Source organism: Ostrea edulis, chromosome 7, assembly GCF_947568905.1.
Source record: "Ostrea edulis chromosome 7, xbOstEdul1.1, whole genome shotgun sequence".
Lineage (NCBI taxonomy): Eukaryota > Metazoa > Mollusca > Bivalvia > Ostreida > Ostreidae > Ostrea > Ostrea edulis.
This window is the reverse complement of record NC_079170.1, coordinates 78,650,765-78,661,508: the sequence shown is the minus strand read 5'-3', so window position 1 is coordinate 78,661,508 and position 10,744 is coordinate 78,650,765. Positions and strand designations below refer to the sequence as shown.

At 37.1% G+C, this 10,744-nt stretch overlaps 1 protein-coding gene across 1 annotated transcript in view; it reads left to right on the top strand.

Annotated features, from left to right (window-relative positions):
- Positions 1 to 1,351, top strand: part of LOC125656268 (prostaglandin E2 receptor EP4 subtype-like) — a 5,809-nt gene extending 4,458 nt beyond the window's left edge. The window contains exon 2 of the mRNA XM_056145418.1: positions 1 to 1,351. This exon is cut by the window's left edge and continues 2,188 nt beyond it. The gene's annotated coding sequence lies outside the window, so the exon portion shown is untranslated.
- The last annotated feature ends 9,393 nt before the right edge of the window (positions 1,352 to 10,744 follow it).

The following is a 10,744-nucleotide window of genomic DNA, read 5'->3' as shown; positions in this document are numbered from 1 at the left end:
CTTGTTGTTGATTTTTTGTTTGAAAGATAGAAAATTTTAATATAGTGTTCATAATGTATTACAATTTGGCTCCTTCATCCTCATCGGCGAAAAAATCAACAAGAATTCGGTCTATGGCAGTTGTCAAGTGTCACTTATTGATTGTATAACTATTCCAAGTAACAACAACGTCATCAATACCTTATTCAGTTATTTAGTAGGTAGGCAAGAATCCGACTTTATGCGCCGATTTAAATTATTTCTGAGATAGTTGCCATATAGAAATTGATGTATACCGTTCACAGTTATTAAATGGGTACAAGTATGAGGGCGGGCAATATTTGTCTGTCGTTGTTTTTACGTCTCGTTGAGAATTTTGCACTCCTATGGAGACTTCACCAGCTAGGTGAAGTACCACAAAAGACTCATGCTTATCGCTCAGGGCCGTAGCAGTGAGGATTCATTAACGTGCCAACGCCTGCCGTATATATTCGAAAGACCCGTGATTCTAACTTCTAAATGCTGAGCGTTTAGCGAAGGAGCAATCACTACCTATATTATTGTCTTGGGGTTGGCGTGGTCATTGCACAAGCGGGACTTGAACTCACGACCTCCCGGTTACGAAGCGAACGCTCTGCCACTGAATTACCGCGACCGGTGAGGGCGGCCAATGGTCATTTTGTTGGCTGAGGGCTTTAACCTGAGGTCAGCAGGTCTTACAAAGGGACTGAAAACACGATTATTGCCCAAATAAATATTAACAAGTGTCTTATTATATTATAAAACAAGTCTGGTCCATTGTCTTGTCTCCGCCATTCCTGGCAGACGATAATCAATCAACATTATAAAGACGCTTGGAACGGGCTTGCAAATTACTACAAAAGCTGGTCATGAAGGATTCGAATGTTAATATAACTAACCGCCCTTGAGCTATAGCCTACATGTAGGTAGCGTGTTTTATGCTGAAGGGCGTATAGTCATTTTATTGTATAAACCTCATAGAGAAGTATAAAACTACTCTATGCCAGAGGTATATGATGGGAATGCTGTGAATATAATGGTCATGGGTCCCAGTTTCAGTGTTGTCAACATAGTGATCAACTTTACTTTAATTTCAATCTCCTATTTTTAGCAAAAACTTTAAGATGGAATACAAAACGGTTTTTAAAAACTCTTGCAAAGGGAACTTTGATAGGAAATGCCTTGTTTAGTGTTCCCTGTAAAATTAACCTTTATCTGAAACTTGTAAAATATAATCAGTGTTCATGTATCTCGTAGTATGTAGTTAATGTGAATGCAAATGTGTACGTTTAAATGTGTACAGATATGAATGTCAAATAATTTGTTCGATGAAATAAGAATTTTTTCGAGATTTGTGTTCTAGTTTGAATAATTGCATGGATTGTAAAATGTTGACGATGCTACCATTCGAACGAATGCAGGAGAAGAGCCAGATTTTATTTTTCGTACGAAAGTCGGTTCCATTCTGTGACGGTACATATTGTCGACGGCGACATGTACATACCACCAAAAACTGAATTCCATTAAAGTTAGCCCCATCTGATATATTTCAGCAATAACACCAGTATTAATTAATTCTAAACACTTTCTACCATCAATGCAGACACATGATTATGTAATTGTTTTGTTGCAAGACAATATTTCTTCCTTGAATATTTTTTTTACAGTAAACACAGTTATCTAACGTAGTTTTATTAGGTTTCTCTTGTTTTTGTTCAAATAAAAGTTTTTATTAGCCATTAATGTATATTCCCATGCCATTGAGAGATTTTGAAAAAAATTGGTTTGCCATCACTTTCACAGCTAATGCCTCTTTAACACACGTTATCGTCCATTGGCACGTATTTCGTCCAGATCAGCTTTTTCTATGCATATTGCCGTCGGCGATGATGTGTGTATACAGCGACAATATCTACCCGACACACTTACAATTATTTAAATGTACATTTGCTGCATCAGGTATTGATCCACATATTTCGAGCATGAATAAGACTTATTGAAATAAGTTTAAATTTGTTTTACACATCTAGACTATATAACACAATCGTATGTATCCTTTTTCTCTTGATTAAGAACATTATAGATCCTTTTTAAAGGATTAAACATCATTTTGTTCTGGTTACGCAATATAGCGAGTACACGTGAGAAAGAGAAAGAACTTGATAGTTCTATGGTACCTGCATGATACTACGAAAATGAAAACAAAGGATACATTCATTTCCATATTACACAGATGTTAAATTGTTTATCTTTACGCTATCAAGTAGATGAAATGAAACGAGTCAAACATGCACTCATTTAATGATATTGACGAAAGGGCGACCACGGCCTCCATTAAAAATAGTATTGGAATCGCACAAGAATTCCAAATATTTGTTGGCATGAAGCATGTCAGAATCCAACCACAGCTATATAGATACCGCTATCGTTATTGTGTCCCCAGTTTTCCATTTATTGCGGCCGGAGACAATATATTCCTATGGACTATTGCCTACGTGGACAGTATGCACTTCGTCCCATCACAATTTGTTGTCGGAGATACTATGTGCCGACGGACGACAATGTTTACCATACGGGTACGTATCTGTATACACGTATACATATCGCTGAAGATAATATGTACCGTCACACGCTTCATGCAATTTTCCCCAGAGAATTCAAATTATACCGGGCCCATGATTAACAATTGTTATTTTTCAAATGAAAAAGCATAGAGCTAAAGACCAATATAATATCTGTTTTCTACAAAGCTCATGGGATGGATGTTTGTGATGGTGGCTGGGATTGACTATCGCAAACTGGGGGTGATGTACATGTAACGCAAAGGTTGCTCTATACGTGGTGCTCATTGACCTTATTATGTTTCCTTTCTATTCCTATATCAAAATAGTTTTTATTCTTTCTGCTGGTGTTTATTTATATTTATCATAATTTCTTACCGGTCACAACATACGGCAAACACGGCAAACACGGACCCCTGGACATACAGGAGTTGGGAGCAGGTGCCTAGTATGAATAAACATCAAGCATCCCCTGTGGACCGGCCATACCCGCTGTTAGCCCTATATCTTGATCAGGTAAACGGAGTAATGCGTAGTCAAAATCAATGTGACAAGAACGGCATTACCATTGATATGAAACGCGTCAGACAGCATTTAACCCAATGACAGGTTCTATTGGTAAATTAGATCGTTATAATGACCATAGAATTTGCGAAATGCTGACTTTAAACGAGACTGTTGAACCTCCTTTAATATTAGCTTATTTATCAGTAGCCTGCTTCAATTTGAAAACTGATCATACGCAGAACATGCTCTTGCGTATCGAATCAGTTGAGAGACATAAACAAGAGATATTAATAGAACATTGTAACATAAATATGAGATCTTGACGATGGAGAAGCTGAAGTCATTCTGTTTGTCATAAAGTTAGTTTGCCGTTAACATCTACAAATGTATGTTCAATGAAATAACTGAATGCACATGTAAATATGAAATAGATTTGGAGGACTCTGTGTTCTATTTTGAGTTCATTGAGATATATATAATTGATACACATACATGTGTATGAATGAAAATGAATATTGTTAATAGATAAAACATCATCGACATATCTAAATGTCGAGAGTTAAAAGCCACAACAAGAGATTTTTTTCTTTTTATCTATTTTAAGCATTTGGATAAATTCTGCCCGTAAGCAGGTCAGCTAGTAAAAGAGCAAAAATCGTGCCCATGGGATTTCCAACAGACGTTTGGAAGATCTGATCACCAAATACTGCGAAGATGTCGGTGACGAACCCAAGCATCTCTTTAATATCAACTTCTGAGTACTTGCACGTAAATGCAGAATGTGATTTAAGAAAGCAATGCTTTGGATGACTGATCACAATATATGAATAATTCCTTTGTTCCATCTTAGTGAAGAAACAGCTGTATATGATTTCAAAAATATAAGAGATGATCTTAATTTTTGAAAATATATTAAGGTAAGATCTGTACAGCTTCATGCCGGCATAATTCTTAAAGCGCTTCACAAATTATACCGGTGTAACGCGTTACAGTTCATACCCTCATGCATTAAAAACCTATTTCTTAGGTAATGTTTCCAATAAAGGTATAACTGCATGTAGCATCCTAAGTATATGTATCTGTAATATACCTGTACACACCTGTATGTACTTTATTTTTAAAAAGTAATTAATCTAATGGAATTTTGTTTTCGTATTTGAGATGCTGACGTAAAAGAGTCCAGCAGGGATTTCCAAATATCTGAGTACTAATGGACAGTGCCGGACTATCCAATCTAAATTTGACTACTGAGTATTTCAATGATTTACACAAAATTAATGAGTACCATAGGTACAATCAATATGGAAATAAAATCGGCATAAACCTTTCAGATAATCGCGTAAACAGCGGATTTCTGCGAAGCACGTCGAGGGGCTATTGTCACGTGATTTCACTTGTTTATTAATAAGTGTTATCTATCGATTTATAAGAAATGGGATTAAGTTTTATATATGTAAGACTCCAAAGTGCGATGGGACTCCAAAGTGCAATGGTCATGCCAAACCCCGATGGGCTGCGCCAAACCCCGATGGTGTGACACGCCAAAGTGCGATGGTTCAAACTCATGCGCCAAAGTGCGATGGTCTGACACGCCAAAGTGCGATGGTGTGACACGCCGAAATCCATTGGATTTTGTAAACGACACAGTGTTTTGGTACAGACTGTACCAACCGTGTGTTGTTTCACTAAAATATCAGTGCAAAATCCATGCATAAAAAATAAGAAGTTTAACTTATTTCGTTACCATCTAGTTGTCGTCTTAATAAATTTCCAGCGCGAAATCGTAAAGAATGTTTTGCATTATCGCATATCCCCAGGATTTTATTACGTGTACGTCACAAGTAATAAATTATCATGAATTAAAGAATGTTTGGGCGAAGTAAATAGTTCTACAACAAATGTATTTTGCCGTTCTCACTATCCTCAACAGTGTAAACCTTGCCGTTGCTGTCGTCCGTGTTGCATTTATTCGGTTTCATTTTGAAAGACGTTAAGAATGACGTCACAATGATGTGACGTCACAAACGTTACTGAACTCCGCACCATCGGACTTTTGCGTGACCATCGCACTTTGGCGTCCGTAATGTTAACAAATCATCGCACTTTGGCGCAGACCATCGCACTTTGGCGTGACCATCGCACTTTGGAGCGACCATCGCACTTTAGAGTCTTACATATATATAAAAAAAATTAAGGTAGCTCCACCCTCATCTGACCTATCAGAATTAATGGTTCAACGTAGGAAACCTGTTTAATTTCCAATACAGTTTAATTCAATTATAATAACCAAAGAAAAAAATATGTGTTGCCACCTTTATAAGATTTCATTAAACAGCGTGATAAACAATGCAATACAAAACTGCTTGAAATGAACAGTAAAACTGCTACTTTATATAATTCATGCGTGGATATCGGGGAAATCATTCAATAACTCGCATTACCAGCATAGGAGTTATTGCCCCTGACAACAGTTTTAAACAAAGATAATTGATTACTTATAGAAAATATGAACTTTTTCAGCATCATTAGTTAAACAAATTCTTTTTATTATACCCATTGAATGAAACATCACCCAAAACATGTATTTTTATTATGCACAAAGATTTAGAAGAAAATAAAAAACACACAAATTATGATGTCACATGAGGGTGGGAAAACTTCAAGAGAGAAGAGCACAACTGTACGAATTAATAAACGTGAAAACCTAGGAGCCACGGCACGATGAAATAAACAAAAATTGTTAACTCACAATGATGTCGATATAAAAGTAGATTCCCTGGGCATGATTATATGAGCGGATGTAGAAAGACAGGCATCTATTATTAATTTATCTGGAGTGATATTGAACTTAAGCATATATCATTCGATTGCACGCTTAATCTGAAACCCTTTGCCCCTCAGTATCATTAGTGTTTATCCCGAGGACTGACTAAGGCGAGCAAGAACTGAAAAAGGGACTTAACAAGGCGGGATAGAGCTGACCCAGGCGAGATAAAGCTGACCAAGGCGAGATAAAACTGATCAATGCGAGATAGAACTGACCAAGGCGAGATAGAGCTGACCAAGGCGAGATAGAGTTGACCAAGGCGAGATAGAGCTGACCAAGACATATCTTAACAGAGAGAGGAGGGACTGAAACAGGACTGACCAAGACGAAAAGAGGTTTTACGGTTTGCTTTTGAAAAAAGTAGGTAACATTTTACATAAAGATGAAATATTTATCAATTTTTCTGTAACAAATTAAACCTTTGCGATTAATTTTCACAGTATCATATTTCTTGATCAAAGCAATGACCGTCCATGTTGGCATAACAGCCATATGAAAGGTGAAAATAACGAACAGTGATCAATCTCATAACTCCTATAAGCAATACAAAATAGAGAGTTGGGCAAACACGGACCCTTATATATATGTTAAAATAGTTTATATTAGGAGAGGTTTAAAACTGGAAGGAAGAGAATAATTTCAGATTAATCGACATTACAAATTACTCTGGGCCCAATCGTTCAAAATTCGATATTTCGTCCTTATATTTATTTTATTGTTCCACACGAATCGAGTTCATCGTAGTTATCCATGCTATGAATGTTCTTATTCATGTTTGCATAACATGACGTTAACATTGTTAGCTGAATATGATCATTCCCGTGGGTATCCAGGTTACAATAAGTCCTTAGTACCCTTTGCTTGCGATTAAATAGGTGGTCCTTCGGATTAAACCACAAAAACTGCAGTCTAGTGTCACAGCAGGTTTGTCACGATAAAGATGTCTCAAATGGATGGGCCTAAAGTTTACAGTCCTTCACCAGCAATGGTAGCGTCTCAATATCAGCGAACAATTCTCGAGAGAAACGTTAAACAACATACAATCAATCAATATTATCAAAACAATATAAGACTAAATTAAACAAGTGTCTAACAAATGAAGTAGTGAGTGGATATCAAAATTGAAAACTGTTTTATTTCTATTTTTGCAGATGGCGCTTGTAATGAAACATATTTTCGTTGCGATGTGCCTCATTTCCTCTGCAGTGAATAATCATAACGTCAAAGGAAGTGAATTTGTTCCATTCAATTTGACCCACGTTGTTCTGCAGAGCGCCCTCTACTGTGGACCAAGCTTCCTGTGTGATCAATCTCTGCTGACTCACATTGGGATTCCAGTTGCTACCGAAAATAGTTTCAGCTCGTGTGGTACCTGCTCTTGCTATGAGCAGTGTTACAAAAGCGAAAACTGCTGTCCAGATTTGTATTTCAAGTATGGCAATATGGTGTGCAGTGATCTGCTGTTGATTGACAATCACAGAACAGGAACGCTTTACTCTGCCAATGATCAAACGGAAATGCTTTATTCTCTTATTGAGGCATGTCCAACAGATGCCAATACTACATTAGCCGATAACTGCAACAGGGGACGTTCAAAATCTGATCTTATGCAGAATCCACCTGTAAGTAGCATAGAAACGAAGAGAACATACAAGAACCAGCACTGTGCTGTCTGCAACAACGTGACCGACTTGATACCGTGGGAACTCATGTTCGAATGCCATCAAGCAACTGATTTCAACTATTTGTCATCATATCAGGAAATCTTGGAGGTGGCAGAAACCAAACGTTGCAAAGTTCTGTTTTTACCATCTAGTCCTTTCTTTCAAAATTGTTGGTCTTCACAGGCAAATATCATATCTTCCTGCAACATTTTTGGAACATGGCATCAATACGATCCCTCAATAGAACAGGCCTGCCTTAGTGGCTACTATGCCAGTATTGGAATGTTCAAAAATGTATTCTGCGCAATGTGTAATCCACCGTCCATTGATCCTAGCAGATCAAGGAATGACTGTAAAAACCGATCTAGTGTATATTATACTGCCTGTGAAGAACTGCCATCTATTGAAGCAAGTTTTCCGTATAAGAATCACTACTGCCAAATGTGCGATCAAGGTAACAATGTTGAAACCATTAATGACGTAGTTTTGATTCAGACAAAAGAAGTTGATGATAGACGCCTCTTTCAACCATTGACCATCACGATAAACTTCAATTTCAAGAATGACCATATTAAAGAACACATTGACCAACTAATAAGAACGTCCAACACCTCAGATATAGTTTCATTGGTTCGTGCTGTGCCTATTAATATTTCCAATCTCGTTCGTACGAGTTTTGCTCTCAACAGCACGGGAGTATGTACGCCCAGCTTACTTCCTAATTACACCTCCACTTTACAGGATTCTTGTGAAATCGGTTGTAGATATGATTGTTGTGATGATTTTGCGGTCACACAACCATGGGTATGCGTAAATGAATATTATCCCAATAGGAATCCTTCAAAATATAGTTTTGTGAGCTACCTAATGGTAGCTGGGTGTGTGGAACAACACGAAAAGATAGGCTACTGGTGCACAAATCGAAATTTGTCTGACTTTTACCAGTTGTTTCCTGTCAATGATAGGTATAGTGACGGCACAACCTACGCAAATATCTTCTGCTACGTGTGTAATAAAAAGCAGACTGAAAACTTCTATAGCATCATATCTGGAACATCGGTTTGGGGATTGATTGTTCAGTGTAAAACGTATATCAATTACAGATACTTCAACTCAATGCAGAGCTTCATCAACGTTGCCCAAATAAATGACTGTGATTTAAAGATTAAACCTCATCAAAACGCAGAAAAATGCAAGGGATTGCACTTTATATCAAAGGTGTATGTGTCTAAATGTAATTCATACGGATCATGGAATGCTGTTGACCTTGATGTCCAATTTGCCTGTGAAGTCATGGAGGATTTTAGGTTTCCAAAAGTAATATACAAAAATGTTGTTTATAAAAATAAATTTTGCCTCGTCTGTAATCCAACGAACCTCGAACCCAATGGTATAGATTCCTGTAAATATTCCAATAGCACGCCCACTGCAGTTTACAGAGCGTGTCGGAAGTTTCCAGACGTTCAAGTGTGTTCCCATTTCAGAAACGTATTTTGCGAAAAGTGTAATGGAATTTTGGGTAATTGTTATAGTGTTTACGATGAGATAGTAGGACCTGGTACCGTCATTCCAACGTTTTCCACTACCCTTCCGTCCACAATGCCTCCTGGATTCAGATCTGTGTTTTCAATTTTGGACTACACTGATCAGTCAACGAAAGCGAAGTCTATGTCCTGTTCATCTGATCAGCTTCACGATAAGTATAATGTAAACATAAAACCTGTATATTCGTATTGAGTACCTACATTTCTAATATGTGAGAAACTAAAGACTATATTTCTACCCGAATAAAAGTATATCAATAAGCTATTAATGCATTAATATTATAATTAGATGTATTTCCGTATATCATTGTGCTTGTTTTTCTACATTCTTATCATATACATCCTACATTTCATATTCACTTACCGATTGTTGGGCCGTTCTTGGAAAGGTAACGATAACAAACAGTGATCAATCTGATAACTCCTATAAGCAATACAAAATAGAGTTGAGCATACTAATTACTCCGTTTACCCGATCACACGGCGGATGTGACCGGTCGACGGGGGTGCTTACTCCGCCTAGGCATCTGCTTCTACCTTTGGTATATCCAGGAGTCTGTCCAACTTTCAATTTTGTATTCCTTATAGGAGTTATGAAATTGGTCACTGTTCGTTATCTTCACCTTTCATTTACATCTCTATGCATAAGTAATCGATAATTAAAAAAAAATGTTTTCATTTGCTTTTTCTATACATTACAAGTATAAAATACGCTTGACTGTTTGTAAATGTTTGCAAATGCTATTCATTACTGAGTGATGTTACGTATCTGCTTTATCTTTTGTAGGGTGACTGTTTGACCATCCAATGCTTTCTAGGGAAAGCTTTAAAAAACGGAAGATGTCTGTCACTCCTTAGGAAAACAACGAACCTTCGGTATTCTATGGCTGTGAAAATCAATTACACACTCTTCACTAGTTTCAATATCTCGCTGTATAGTTATATGACGAAAGTTAGAAGATGGTATTTAGAAGACCTTAGAATGAATCTGCAGGTTGATTTTCTTGTCGAAGATGTCATATTGTCATCCAAAAATTGCGAATCCAGTGCGACTGATTCTAATGAAATGTATTTGTATCTGAAAGTTTTCCTGAGTACCACTGCAGATCGTGATAAGTTGGAGAACTAGTTGATAATGTACACTAATCACTCCCAGAAAGTAACCTGGAACGAAATTTTCATTCACGAAATTTGGCACTTGCAAATAACAGCTAATCAAATTTCTCTATTTTTACCGTCATTACTCTGGAAACTCAGCACGGAAAATAAGTGCTGGGTTTTACCAAATGAATTGCATTATGGCAGACCTGTATTTCGTAACGTTTTGGTTAGTCCCTTGTTGACTTGTAGACAAATAATTGTGAAAGACTATGCCTTTGGGGTATCATGGAAAAATGTTCGGTTAAATTTTTCCCAGAAGGGTATATCTTTGAATTTTCATAAGTTTCAAAGTTTCGACAGCGATGGAATTCGAATTTGTGTAGACGACATCCCTTACTACGTGTACAACTTCCGTGTAGTGAATCATTACCAGCATGGAGTGTCCTCATTGACCTTGTTAACCTTTGCGTGTATCGGAGTCTCTCTGACGTGTTTGCTATTAACATTTATCACGTATGCATTCTTGTGGAATCTTCGCAC